The 12853-nt window shown below is 40.7% G+C and overlaps 1 protein-coding gene across 1 annotated transcript in view; it reads left to right on the forward strand.

Moving 5' to 3' along the window:
* dab1b (DAB adaptor protein 1b) overlaps positions 1–12853 on the forward strand; it is a 100236-nt gene that overhangs the window by 55812 nt on the left and 31571 nt on the right. Inside the window, exon 4 of the mRNA XM_020939423.2 lies at positions 8372–8537. The gene's annotated coding sequence lies outside the window, so the exon portion shown is untranslated. The remainder of the gene's footprint in view (positions 1–8371; positions 8538–12853) is intronic.

Here is a 12853-nt window from a genome sequence, read left to right on the forward strand (position 1 = left end):
ATCTGTTGGTCCATGCTTCTTGAGAACATTACACTGGCTTATATTCATTTCCTCTAAACAAAGCCTGACTATAGTACTCGTTAAGCCTTAACCTAAACACACCTCATATCTGAAATTAAAACCACATTGTCGTAATAAGAATGGATTTACATGGACTTGTTTTATGTATACAGATTCAAGTCATGTCATAAATATACATCCACACACAAGTTTTGTTTTGTTTTTTTTGTTTCTCCCAAAGACCCAACAGGAGTGTACACTGATCAGAGTTGCGAGCCAATGACACACACTCTTAATATAAAATGAAATTTAAAAAAAATAAAATTACTTTCACAAATAAATGAAGAAGTAAAAATGAGACAACTGACTGTCACTGTCTTTTTTCCACTGTTTACAGCAACAGACTCCAGCCATGACCCCATAACATGAATGAAAATAAATAAATAAATAAAAATCTCTAAAAGCACCTAAATAAGTGAAGCGGTAAAGTGTGTTGTGAATGCGTAAAATGTGTATTTGTATGCATAATTACACAGAGGAACTACTGTATGTTCTTTGTCAAACACCTCACAGACTGCCAGGCATCTTTTGTCTGCTGCTTTGGAAAAATAGGGATTAACCGTCGCCTCACATAGCCCAGCTGCCTGCTTTCAGCGCTGACACTGACCTCCTTTGTTTTTTAATGACCAAACAGGAGATGCTAGTGCCTGTTAAAAAGGCCTACCGAGTTACACAGGATTTTAAGCGTTTGTGTCCTCTCTCACCTCTGTGCTAAAACTACATCTAAATCGTGTGTTTTTGTTTGTAAAAGTTGAACTGACGGTGACACCAGACATAAAGAGCGTTCCATCTGTGAGCACTGCAGGATTAAGTTGTGCCTGAGCCAAGAACCACACGTCAATCAAATGTATGTGTGAGCAGTGCCAGTACAGCCAGCTACAGTAACTGACACACAAACAGGCGAGTGGGGTGGGGGAGGGAGAAGGAGGAGGACCCCACGCGGTTGTTTTCATTTATAATCTGCTACGGAGGATCGGCCTGGGATCTGCAAAACATCAGTCATTCAACAGCTTCAAACTGGACCCAACAAAACTGCTAGGAAAACTTTGATTTGTGATTTTGTAGGTGTTCAAGATTCTTGTGAGCTTTTAGCCATGTTAGAATATTGTTACCTCATCAAAAACATACCCAGAGTTGTGTTTTGGTTCGCACATGTTTGAGTTATTTTTTATTATTAGTCTTTTTCCATCTCTAAAGCTCAAAATGCTCTGTTCCACCTTGTGATGTCATGAAGCAGTAGTTTTCAAGTTAAAGGAACAGTCTGGAATTTTGGACATAGGGCCTCATTTCCTAGTTAGCCAGTGTTGGAGATGTGTGGAGACACTTTTGAAATTTTCCATCCAGTCCTTGTATTTGAAGAGGTCACTGGTGCTAGGCTAGTGCATGTCAATGGCCATAGTTATCCTGCCACTAAAAACAGTCTTACCCACTCCACAAATCACCCAAAGCAAATCTATTATTACCCAGACTATCTATGTAAATGTCTGTGTCGATAGCCTTGCATGTGAAGGATTTATGTTTGAGCAGCAGCAGCGAGCTGTACTTGGCAGCGGCAGACTGATATATGAGAAAATAGTACCTCAACATGCAACGATTCATGCGATGCAAGATACAGACATTTACATCAACAGGCTGATGTAATAATAGATTTGCTTCAGGTGTTTTGTGGAGTGGGTAAGACTGTTTTTAGTGGCAGGTTAACTATGGCCATTGACATGCACTAGCCTAGCACCAGCGACCTCTTCAAATACAAGGACTGGATGGAATATTTTAAAAAGTGTCTCCACACATCTCCAACACTCTGGCTCACTAGGAAATGAGGTTCTATGTCCAAAATTCCGGACTGTCCCTTTAATAGCTCCTTTTAACTTTAGTTTAGTAGAGACTGAAAATTCCAGGGCTGAAATAATTCAAATGATTCTGCAGGTGTATGGAGTTTTCAGTGGAGCACTTCCTGTATTGCCACATGATTTCACAAGGTGGAACAAAGTGTTTTATGTTTGCGAAAAGAATTCAGCCCTAAATTGCAGGGTTTGTGTTTTAAATGTGTGAATGAAACAAACACAACTCATTATAACATACTGGCCCATTTGATACAAGGAATCTCCAGTAAAGTTGCTGCATAGGCCCCTGCCCTCCATCTTATATAACATAATCATATTGTAGAACGTGAACCTATGAACCTATTAACAGTCAATTTAGAGCAAAAGTATCAGCCACAGTTTCAGTCTATCAGGTAAGTTACTTTAACAAATACAGATGAATATTATTCTATCTGATAAAAATGTTTCAAAATACACCTCTTTCTGATTATTATAGTTTATGGTGTCACTCTGCTTTTCAGTGAACTCCTGCTGTTTGTTTCTAAGAGCTTGTCGTTCAAACCCCTGGAGAGCTCAGGCATAACCACTAATTTACAGCACACCTGCTCCACTCCAACACATTCTGACATTGTATGAGCTCTAAACCGAGGAAAAGAGCTATATTCTCATTAAGCAGACAATGGTTTCAAGGTGATTGGATTTCATTACATAACTCGTCTTTTACTTTTTAAAGGTCCCATATTAAGCAAAACTGACTCTTGTGAGCTTTTAGCCATGTTAAAATGTTGTTACCCCATTCTGCATAACTGGGTGGACTACATCTCTGACGCTTGAAATGCACTATTCCACAACCTGATGTGATGAAGTGGTATTTTTAACTTTTGTTTAAAAGAAATTCTAGGTTCCATTTCCAACCAAAATTATGCAAATCATCCCAGTGAAAGTGCATTGCATTTAAAAACACAGTCGGGCACTTCTTGGTATTGCCATATGACATCACAAGGTGGAACAGGGCACTTTGAGGTAGATGGCCTAATAAAGCAGAATTACTCAAACGTGTGAATAAAACAAAACAAAAAAACTGGGTATGATTTGGATGAAGAAACAACATTGTAACATAGATCATAAAATAGCGTAATATAAGCCCTTTAAATTGTATCCATCTTTTTGAAGTTGAAGTTCAGCTGTAGGCTATTTCAGTGACTGGAAATGGAAGGTAAGTGGGCCATTCCGGCTGGCACATTATCCTCCTGTATGTAGCCTTTTAACTCTCTCTGCAAAGTTATGAAAGACATCTCTCACTGAGGCCAAAATGACACCTCAGTGGCCAAAGCTAATAAGGTCTTGACCTGCGTGTTGCCGCGTCTTTTGGACACATAACACGGCAGGCGCGTGGAGGTGCGGGGTCATTAAGCCCCCGTGCGCCTCCCTTGATACCTTGGCTGCAGGGGAAATTAAAATCAATAGAGTCTATGATGAGGCGGCGGGCGCGGGACAGGGACGCAGCGGGGCGGGCAGGGGGGCTGTTTGGTTTGACGGATGGTGGGTTAAAAGGGGGTGATCAATTACAGAGACGGATTGCTTTTGGTGATAGTTTAGCAATGATCCTCTCTCCTGATACAGACGGGGAGAGCGAAGGGGGTGTCCAGCGCGCAGTTTGCATAACACACTTAAGATGGAATATTATTCATAGATTGTGAGAAGCGGTCCCACCTCCTCTCCTTTCTCTTTTTGAAAATGTTTAATCCCCCTGTTCCCTCCCTCTCCAACCCCCCCTCCCACCTCTTGCTACATTATTCTCTGTGCATTTAAATTTTTTCCTCTGTCACCGGGGGCCCACTTTCCCCGCCCACTCGCCTCATTTTAGCCTCAAACTAGAATAGTGTAGCCAAGAAATAGTTAATCTCCCTCGGCTGCCGCTATGATTGGCCGCTGCATGCAGGGCTCCAGCCGCCCTGAATGAGAAGCAGGGGTAACCAGGCAACTTCAGAGCTGGAGGAGGATGGGAAAAACCCTTCGCGCGGCTTCACGGGATCTTATAGAAGAATTTGAACATGTAAAAACCAAGGCAATGTCATTCACCTTGTGCGTCCGGCAAATGGAATTAACACATGGATTCACTGTCATCTCTCTCTGGCTTGAATGAGAAATGTGGATTTGGAGGAAAAAGATGCTTAAATGGAACAGCAAACGAAAAGCTCGCACTGATACAAGGTAAGTTACGTTTTCTGTGCGCAGAACTGTAAACTAAAGTGATCCTTGGACGTGATGTTGCTATGTGAGCTGTGAAAGATTTATCGATAGGGTGTTGTTGGCTGGATGGCATTTGGCTGCGGAGTTATAGCTTATGTCTATATATATGGATTGATCATACTGGAGACTAATACAAGCCAAAATGGTCTGCAGTGTATCGATGAGTGTAGTTGTGTGTGACGCTCTGACAAATTCGAACGTGTGCTTCCATAACGCGCAAACGCCGGTCGCCTGTCAAATCTTCCTCTGCCCCTCACACGACTGCGCACGAATTGGCAACGGACACACTGTGCTCAAATGACCATAAACCCACTAACTAAGCACGTAAAGGGTGAAATTATTATACTTCTCATTCAAATTGTGTAACCTTAAACGTTCCTTGTCGTGCACTTTAATGACACGTCCTGCAGCAACCTGTCACGCTTCAAAACGCTGCGCCCTCGCACCGTTTAATTTATGAGAATGCATAGTCATGATTTACGGACTATAGAGGTGCTGTATGTGTTTGGTTATGAAATATTTTGGTAAGCTGTGTTCGTGTGCAAGGGATGTCAAGAACCTGTAGATGGAAACTGGATAGAGCGCACGGAGAGGCGCGCAAGCAGCGATGTCATGCGTGGATAGAGCAGTGCGTAAAGCTGCACAGGCCCGCGAGAAGGGACGCTCTGGTCACGTTTGTATTTGGGCATCTATAAACCAACCAATCCTGTAAGTGATGAAGGGGACAGGGAGGTCACTCTGCGTCACAGTGTGTTCACAGAAGATATGGGGTTCTTACGCAATATGTAGATCAAGGGGGGCATGCACACACTCCTCTAATGTAGTCTCTTAGTTTTACTGGCTGAATGGGTATGTTGTTAATACAAATAAGTAGCCTATAGAGTCATGTTTTTTTTTTTTTTTCTTTTTTCTGTAAGTGATAGACTACATTAAACTTAACTACCAAAATAAACTATGTTATTAAGATGTAGCTGTTCATGGATGGAAAAGAATGACCACTGGACAGTCTGCTCCTGGTGCCTTAATAAATCAGTTGGAGGGCATGTGTTAAATTATAATCTAAATCAGCTACAGACTATTGAGATGTCAACGAACAAAACACATCTAATCTTACACTTTTTAAAAAAAACTAATAGAAATCACATCTTCTGCACCACTGAGAATTCACCATGAAAACAGGATACTGCTCACTAAAAGACTCACATTGCAGCTTCAAAAGAACACACAAGTGTTTGTGTTGTGGCTTTTGACCAGATCAAATGTCAGTGTTAACACATGGTCATCAGTGAAGTTCACTGACGACTTCCCTCGTCCCCTGCAGTAATCTTCTTATGAAGGATGTAAATCAGTACATCCTAAGCTTTGCCAGAGGCAGACCACCAACAAGCACAAACACACACGTGCACACACACACAAATGGACCATATATGACAAACATATAGCAAATTATTCAACAAAAATCATACCGGCAAAATTAAACACAGACTCTTTCTTTGTTATTTGTCAAACTTTATAGTGTGAAATCTGTGAAAATGAGATGTAGCATGAGTGACATTTGCCTGGCTAAGACCACTTTTACGGTACATCTGGAACCATATCCTGTCTTCCTGGGATTTCCTATGGGCATGACTGACAGGTGGATCAATCAATCAGAGAAATGCAAGGTACATTTGTGTTAAAACAAACATTGTGATTTACAAGAGGGATATTTAATGGAGATGTCTTTTGAGAGACCTTATGTGCTCCAGTCTGCACTTAGTGGTCAGTATTTATCCAGAGATACCCAGGAGAGGAAACAGTATATCAGAGAAAGATTAAAGAACATTTATCAGTGCATATCAGTGATAGTTATTATATAGTCTGTTATTCGTGGATGGTCAGGAAATAAATTTGAAACTTTCACTATCCCTTTTTTGATATTTCTCCTATTCTCCTTTTTGCTGAATGTGCACTTTGTATGCAATAAGAAGTTATTACAAAGATTTAGTCTAAAATTGTTGACACTATGCCCTCTTAACTGCTGAATTTCACATTGAGAGATTTGCATATTGCTGTAGTACGTGATCGGTCTCCCAAGTGCTTTGAGATAATGCATTTTATAGGCTGCAGTAACATGACATGGATGTAGCTGTTCCACATTACACACGGCAAACTGGTTGAGTGGCGTAAATCTTTTATAAAAGTTCCATAATGAGCTTCCTAGATTGTCTGCACGTTCATTTGGCCACTCGCCTTATCCTGAATGAAGATACGGTCTTGGGCAGGCGAGACAGGTCAGAGGTGAGCCCTGTTTCACGGCTGGAACAAAAGCTGAGATTGTTCAGATAGCAGTGCATTGTGGGAGGCAGAATGGTGCACATGCTCCATTGGGGGGTGTAATCAACATGACAGGTGCATCTCAAGTTGACAGGGCATCGGCAGGCGTGTGGCAGGAAATTGAAAAACCATGAACCACACAAAGACAGACAAGCTCACCAAATCAAATGTACCAATGCGACATGTGTATGTGCGTAGATAGTGAAAACAAAAAGGAATGTTTAGTTGCTAATCAGAAGAGTTCAAATGCAAGAACAGATACCTCCATTTTGGAAAATTGTCATAAAGTATTTCTCTTTTTGTTACCATCTTTATCAGAATCAGTTTAAAAGAATCAAGTGGAAATTAGAGGAATAGGTTAATAGAACATTGGTTGATTGGAGCTTATATATTTGGCTTATGAAAACATTACTATAGAAAGAGTAACCTGCAAGCCTTGGATGACTTTTTACATGTGTTTGTGCAAATGAACTATTTTGTGAAAGGCACACTATGTAACTTTTCTGAAGGGGGTCCGCCACCTTCTTGTTTCTAAAGAAATGTCTCTACAGTATGACATTAAACAAACTACCTTACATTTATTCAATTACAGGTGGTTTTATAGCTCAAAAATACCTAGAAAAACAGCATTCTGACTGAGAGCGGGGTTGTCACTCCACAGATTTGATGTGTAACTTGGTCTGGTTTGGTCTCCATGATGATAGAAAGGTTTCATGTGATACTGTGAAACATTCCAATAGCAATAACACCTGCATGTAGAAAAGCATTTGGCGGACGCTCCACCAGAAAAGTTACTCCTTAAACAGAATTGAAAAGACTGAATACAATATGTTTAATGGGTAGTATTTTTCTACCTTGGAATTTTGACTGTGTTGTTTTTAAGCCACAGTGGAAGCCAAATTTATTCTAAACCTTTTTCTTGTTCTGAAAAAGTCAATTATGTTTGGAGGGAATCCAGCATAAACTCATAATACACCTCAGAACAACCGTGCAAGTAAATAAGACACCTACTGATATGAAGGGCAGTGTAGTGTTAGTAATGTTGCAATAATTGGAAAATGATTGGTTTTAAAATGAATGTGATAAGAGTTTTGACCTGAGTTCTTTGGTGCACATTCTGTCTGCCTACTCTCAGAACTGGCCTGACCCCAGTGTCTGATGACAGCAAAGTGACCCCAGCTCTGTGCGCTAAAGTGGACTCAAATGGGGCAGTGCATTGCCGGAGCATTCTGCACTTATTTCCATTGTGCAGAATGGGGAGGTAGTAATCCTTGGAACATCTTTATCTGACCAGCCAGAACCACACGCTTTGAAAAAACAAACAAAGACAAGTCGATCTGTAGCCATATCATGTCCCCCCGATTTCACAGGGTGTGACTGACAGGTTTAAGCAATCAGAGAGACACATGGTTAGTTCGTGTCAAAAACAAATGGCTGCTTACACATAAAAAGGGGGGAAAAGCAACATAAAGGAATAAGAAACTCAGTTGATTTTTGCACAATCAACAATCAAAGCACCAAGCTATTACTTATCTCAAGTAAAATAAGTTATATAATTCTGAATGATACAAGAATTCTGAGAGACTTTTGAGAGACTGGCTGGTCAGGCAAGAAACATCTGGTGAGTTTGTGGAGTCCTCAGTGTCAGTGGGGCTCTTGTGTTGGGCCTGAGCGGTCTGTCTCTCTCACTCTTCCACTGCACCGGCCTTCTTCAATGCATCAACGCCACCCACCATCGCAAGGGACATGCTGCACGCCAAACCAATGATTCATTAGGACTCAATTAGCTGGAGGCATGGGGCGCCCTGCCATATGCCTGAGGTCTGTGCGGTCTGCAGCACTCCCCACTACTGTAGTTTCAGCTGTCTCCTCCACACCGTCTGTACTGTCTGCTGATATCAAACATGTCTTTTTTACAGCTTTAAAACAAGTCCGCTGAGGTCCTCTCTCCAGTCGCACGTTTTCTGGGCTGGAAATGAGACACAATGACCTTCAGCTCCACTCGTGTAGTGCCAGTTGGCATCATATGAAATACTCATCTATCTGGGAGTATGAGGCTGCAGAGCTCCACTGTAAATCTTAGAGGTAAGAAAGACCCGACTCAATATCGACCTTGCAGCGCTTGCCAAGAAGCGGTGCGTGCTGCCTACAAGATCTATCTGGCCCATGATCTGGTTTTCTTATCTGTGCCAAGAAAAAAAAAAACACTCCTTCACTCCATCATCTGAACCCCAGTACATCAAAGGTTCCTTCAGCATGTTTGATGAAATTAGAGAGACTTGAGATCAACAAAATCATAGGACAAATAGTGCCAGCAATAAACTAGATCTGAACAAAGCAATGATGCATTTCAACATCAAATTATTACAGTTATTAATGACTGTAAAGCTTTATGTAGTTAATGAATTACAAAGGCTTTTTGTATGCTTCTGTGTCATGTCATGCACACACAACACAGGATTAGAGGATTATCTCATTGGTTCCTCAAAACAAAACAGACGCACAAAGAAGCAAAGAAACATCTACTAGCATTAGGCCTGTCACAATAACAAATTTGAAGCACGATATATTTCTGCAGAGATATACTGTGATAAACGGTAATATTGAAACTCCTTCATGCCACTGACACAATAACAATAATGAAAGATAATCCAGTAAACGTTTTTTTTTAAAAAACTGTGTAATTAAAAAAGCCTGAGCTGCAACAAATAAATAGCAGAATGAACCAATACTCAGCCATAAAAGTTAGTTATTCAACACTTATTACAACAAAAATACCCCCAAATATCTTCACTTTGACAAAGAAAATGTACAAACAATACATATTAAGCCCCAAAATACTGTACATAGTTCTAGTTTTCATATATTGAAAGATAAATTTAGTCATTACCGTGACAGGCCTAACTAGCATAATCTTATCAGGAATTCTGTGTGTGTTTTTATCCCTTGGCCTGTCTGCAGTGATTGTTAGTAATGGAACTGACAACCAGGGCAGTAGACAGGGGCGTAGAATTGGACCCTCTTCCTATCAGTTTATATTAGAGGGGGACCCATGTGAGACTTCTTGCACAAGGCCCCCAAATTTCTGTCGACTGGCCTGCTGACAACTCACAAACTTGTGAACGGAAAGGCCGAAGTAAAGCAGCTGTCGAACCTTCAAGTAATATTTACCAAACACTTGCTCTAGTAAACTTCTCGCCATCGTAGGCAATGGCACTCCCCCTGCATTTCATCGCATTACCCACAAACCTCTGCTCCGCGTATGACCCATTTACCGGCCTCTCCTCCCATTCATCTGCTCGCACACATGCACTACGGGAGCCTCCATACACAGTGAGGCATCCATCACCTCACAGCAGCCTGGCCTGGTCCAACATCCCAGCCTATTCCCCACGGCGAGACACAACTCCATATGTGACTCAGGATAAGAATAGAAAGCTAGTAAAATGTGTTCATGTTCTATTAAATATGCAATCATACATGCAGTAAAACTCACACAGCGTATTATCTCAACACTGTGTTCAACTTTAAAAGGTGCTGTGATGTTGGCTGCGGCCCTGAGGAAGATCCAGAGTTGATCTCATGTGATTTCCCTCAGTGCTACATGCTTTTAATGCCAAGATCAAACGTCCAATTAAAGTTGCTATATTCTCGAGCACAGAACTGGCAACTTATGGCATGACAAAAATAGGTCAAATGCAAATTGGAAACAACATGTATTTCATAGCAAAAGACATCTTAATCTTACAGCGTGGCTCTCCTTTGTCTTTGTCTGAACTCATTTTAGTTAAGAATTGATTGATGTGGGTTGAGAAAAGATTCACAAATAATATGTCTGACTGTAGCAACACAATATGAGTTCAAGTTCATTAATGTTATGTTAAAAGTGTACTGTGTAACTTTTTGAGGGGAGAGTCCATAATCTGCTTGTCTCTGTGATGATGTTATTGCTTTGTTTGGAATATTCCCCAGTACGGCATCCACATTGTATTCACAGTTGTTTTTAATTGTTCAAAAATAACTTGAAATACATGCATTCTTACTGTAAGTGGGGTCACCTGTACATAGGTGTGGTTTGATGGTGTCGCATGCTTGTTTTTATGGAAATGGCCAAGTCTAATATCATGTGGCTCATTCCAGGCAAAGCAATAACATCTCTATGGAGACAAGTAGTGCACCTTTAAAACACTATTGTTCTCCTATAGGCAACTTTAATTATAGAACTTTACTGAAGACCAAAACATCAGACCTTGGGCTCTGTTTGTACAAGTATACATATATTCAGACCCAATTTGGCAAGGTAATGAAGATACAGGAGATTTCGTCTGTTGGTGATGATATTGTCACTATTAAATAGATTGTGTTGATGTCATTCTAAAATGTAATGGTATAATTTCAGACAGAGGACAGTATGGCCAAATATTGCTACTATAATGGGTGATTCACTGAAGAAAAACTAAAATGAACAAATTCAATTCATAAATGTTTGACCTTCAAATTTTCACTAGCGTAAAAGCATATGCCAAATTGTTTAAACATTTTTTCAGTTGACTACAACAATGTCTCTGTGATTGAATTGAAGCTAGATGTCACATGTCTTTAACCTAACCTATTATCCCTTATAGTAGAAAATGTGACAGCTCCAGACTGGCTAACAGTGAAATTACTAAACAACATCTTTGCTTCATCTTTAATTTAACAAAGGTTCCTGGTGTTCGTCTGCCCTGGGGAACAGATTGTGTAGTTTGGATGTGGAGTATCACTGCACGACAAGCATCTGGCTCCACAGACCCCACAATCACCTCATCAGCTCATCACACCAGGATACAGGAGACATGTCTTCCTCTAATCATGAATACTCTGCTCACTTAGGTCTATACAAACAGGGATTTGTCAAAGAAATGGATACTCAGATACTAGTCATTACTAAAACTGGTACTACTCATTTGTGCAAATATCAACAGTGAAAAAAATACATATAAAATTGTATAATGGAATAGAATTTAGAATGTATAATAAAGTAATAACAATGATGGATAGGATTTATGCAGCTCTCGTTTGTACACTCAGATACTTTACAGGGCATTATTCATTCACTCCTCACTCACTGGTGATAAACTACTACAGTAGCCACAGCTTCCCTGGGGCAGACTGATGGAAGTGAGGCTGCCATTCTGTGCCATTGGCACCTCCCAACACCATCAATCATGCACGCACACAGCACATTCACACTAGGCAATGTGGTTGTAAAGTGCCTTGTCTAAGAACACAACAACAGTTTTTTTGCCATTGGCGCCCCACTGTGGCACCTGAAATTCCCAGCGGTCTCCCACCCAAGTATTCAAGTACTAACCAGGCTAGGGCTGGGCGATATGGGGAAAACATTTTTAAAAATTTCTTTCCATATTGATGTCTCGATTTTCGATTCGATCTTCTTCCATCTTATTTAAAACATAGACAGACATAAAGAACAGTGTGTCAGGATCACCACCATTTGTATTTCATGTTGATAGGACTGATAATTCCAGAGAATTTCACATTTGATGAATTTGTTCAATATATTAAACCTAACGCATGGCAGACCACATGTGCACGCCCACTACAGCTATGATCAGAAACACATGCAATGTCCGGGCAAGTTTCACTCATAAACGGTGAGAAAAGTGAATTCTTGGATTATAATGATAAGAAGCAACAGAGGAGAGAAATACAAGAGAAAAGGTGAGGAGCTCTGGCTGGATCAGAGAGAGAGGGAGGGGAGCGTCACACGGTACAGCACACTGACAGAGACAGAGGGAGAAACTGGACTTGTGCAGATTTAAATCAAAACCTATGAACTCATAGGGAGACAGAAAGAGACACGCTGTGACTCAGGCTGATTTTTCCTAAACAAGAATGTAAATCCTTGTTAGCACCACACCCCCTTACTGACACATGATTGGCTGTAAACCTGTTGGTTAAAATATGCATGCCTTATCATCGAGATCGACCAAAATTGAGATTGTGCTTTATCAATCTTACAATTTTTGGCACAGCTCTAAACCAGGCCCAGCTCTGCTTAGATTCTGAGATCTGACAAAATAATTTTTTATATAATTTTAGCATCAAGACAAAACTTGAAAAACACCTCACATAGAATACAATAGCAGTCTGAAATCCTGACCTTGTAATGTCATTGTAACAAGTGTCAGTGGGATATTTCACTTACCATTATGAGCATGATTAGCTGCCAATGGGCTGTGGCACATTTTCTGAGTGGGACGACAACACTTTCACACCTCCAGTGGCTCCATACGTCTGCACCGCCTAATCACTCAAGTGAGATTAATGAACAACATCAGGGAGGACTGGGACATGCACTAATTACACCTCCATCCTGACAAACTGCTGCAGGGAAACAC

This window comes from Boleophthalmus pectinirostris, unplaced genomic scaffold, assembly GCF_026225935.1.
Source record: "Boleophthalmus pectinirostris isolate CB_2022bp ecotype Guang Dong unplaced genomic scaffold, ASM2622593v1 HiC_scaffold_16, whole genome shotgun sequence".
Lineage (NCBI taxonomy): Eukaryota > Metazoa > Chordata > Actinopteri > Gobiiformes > Gobiidae > Boleophthalmus > Boleophthalmus pectinirostris.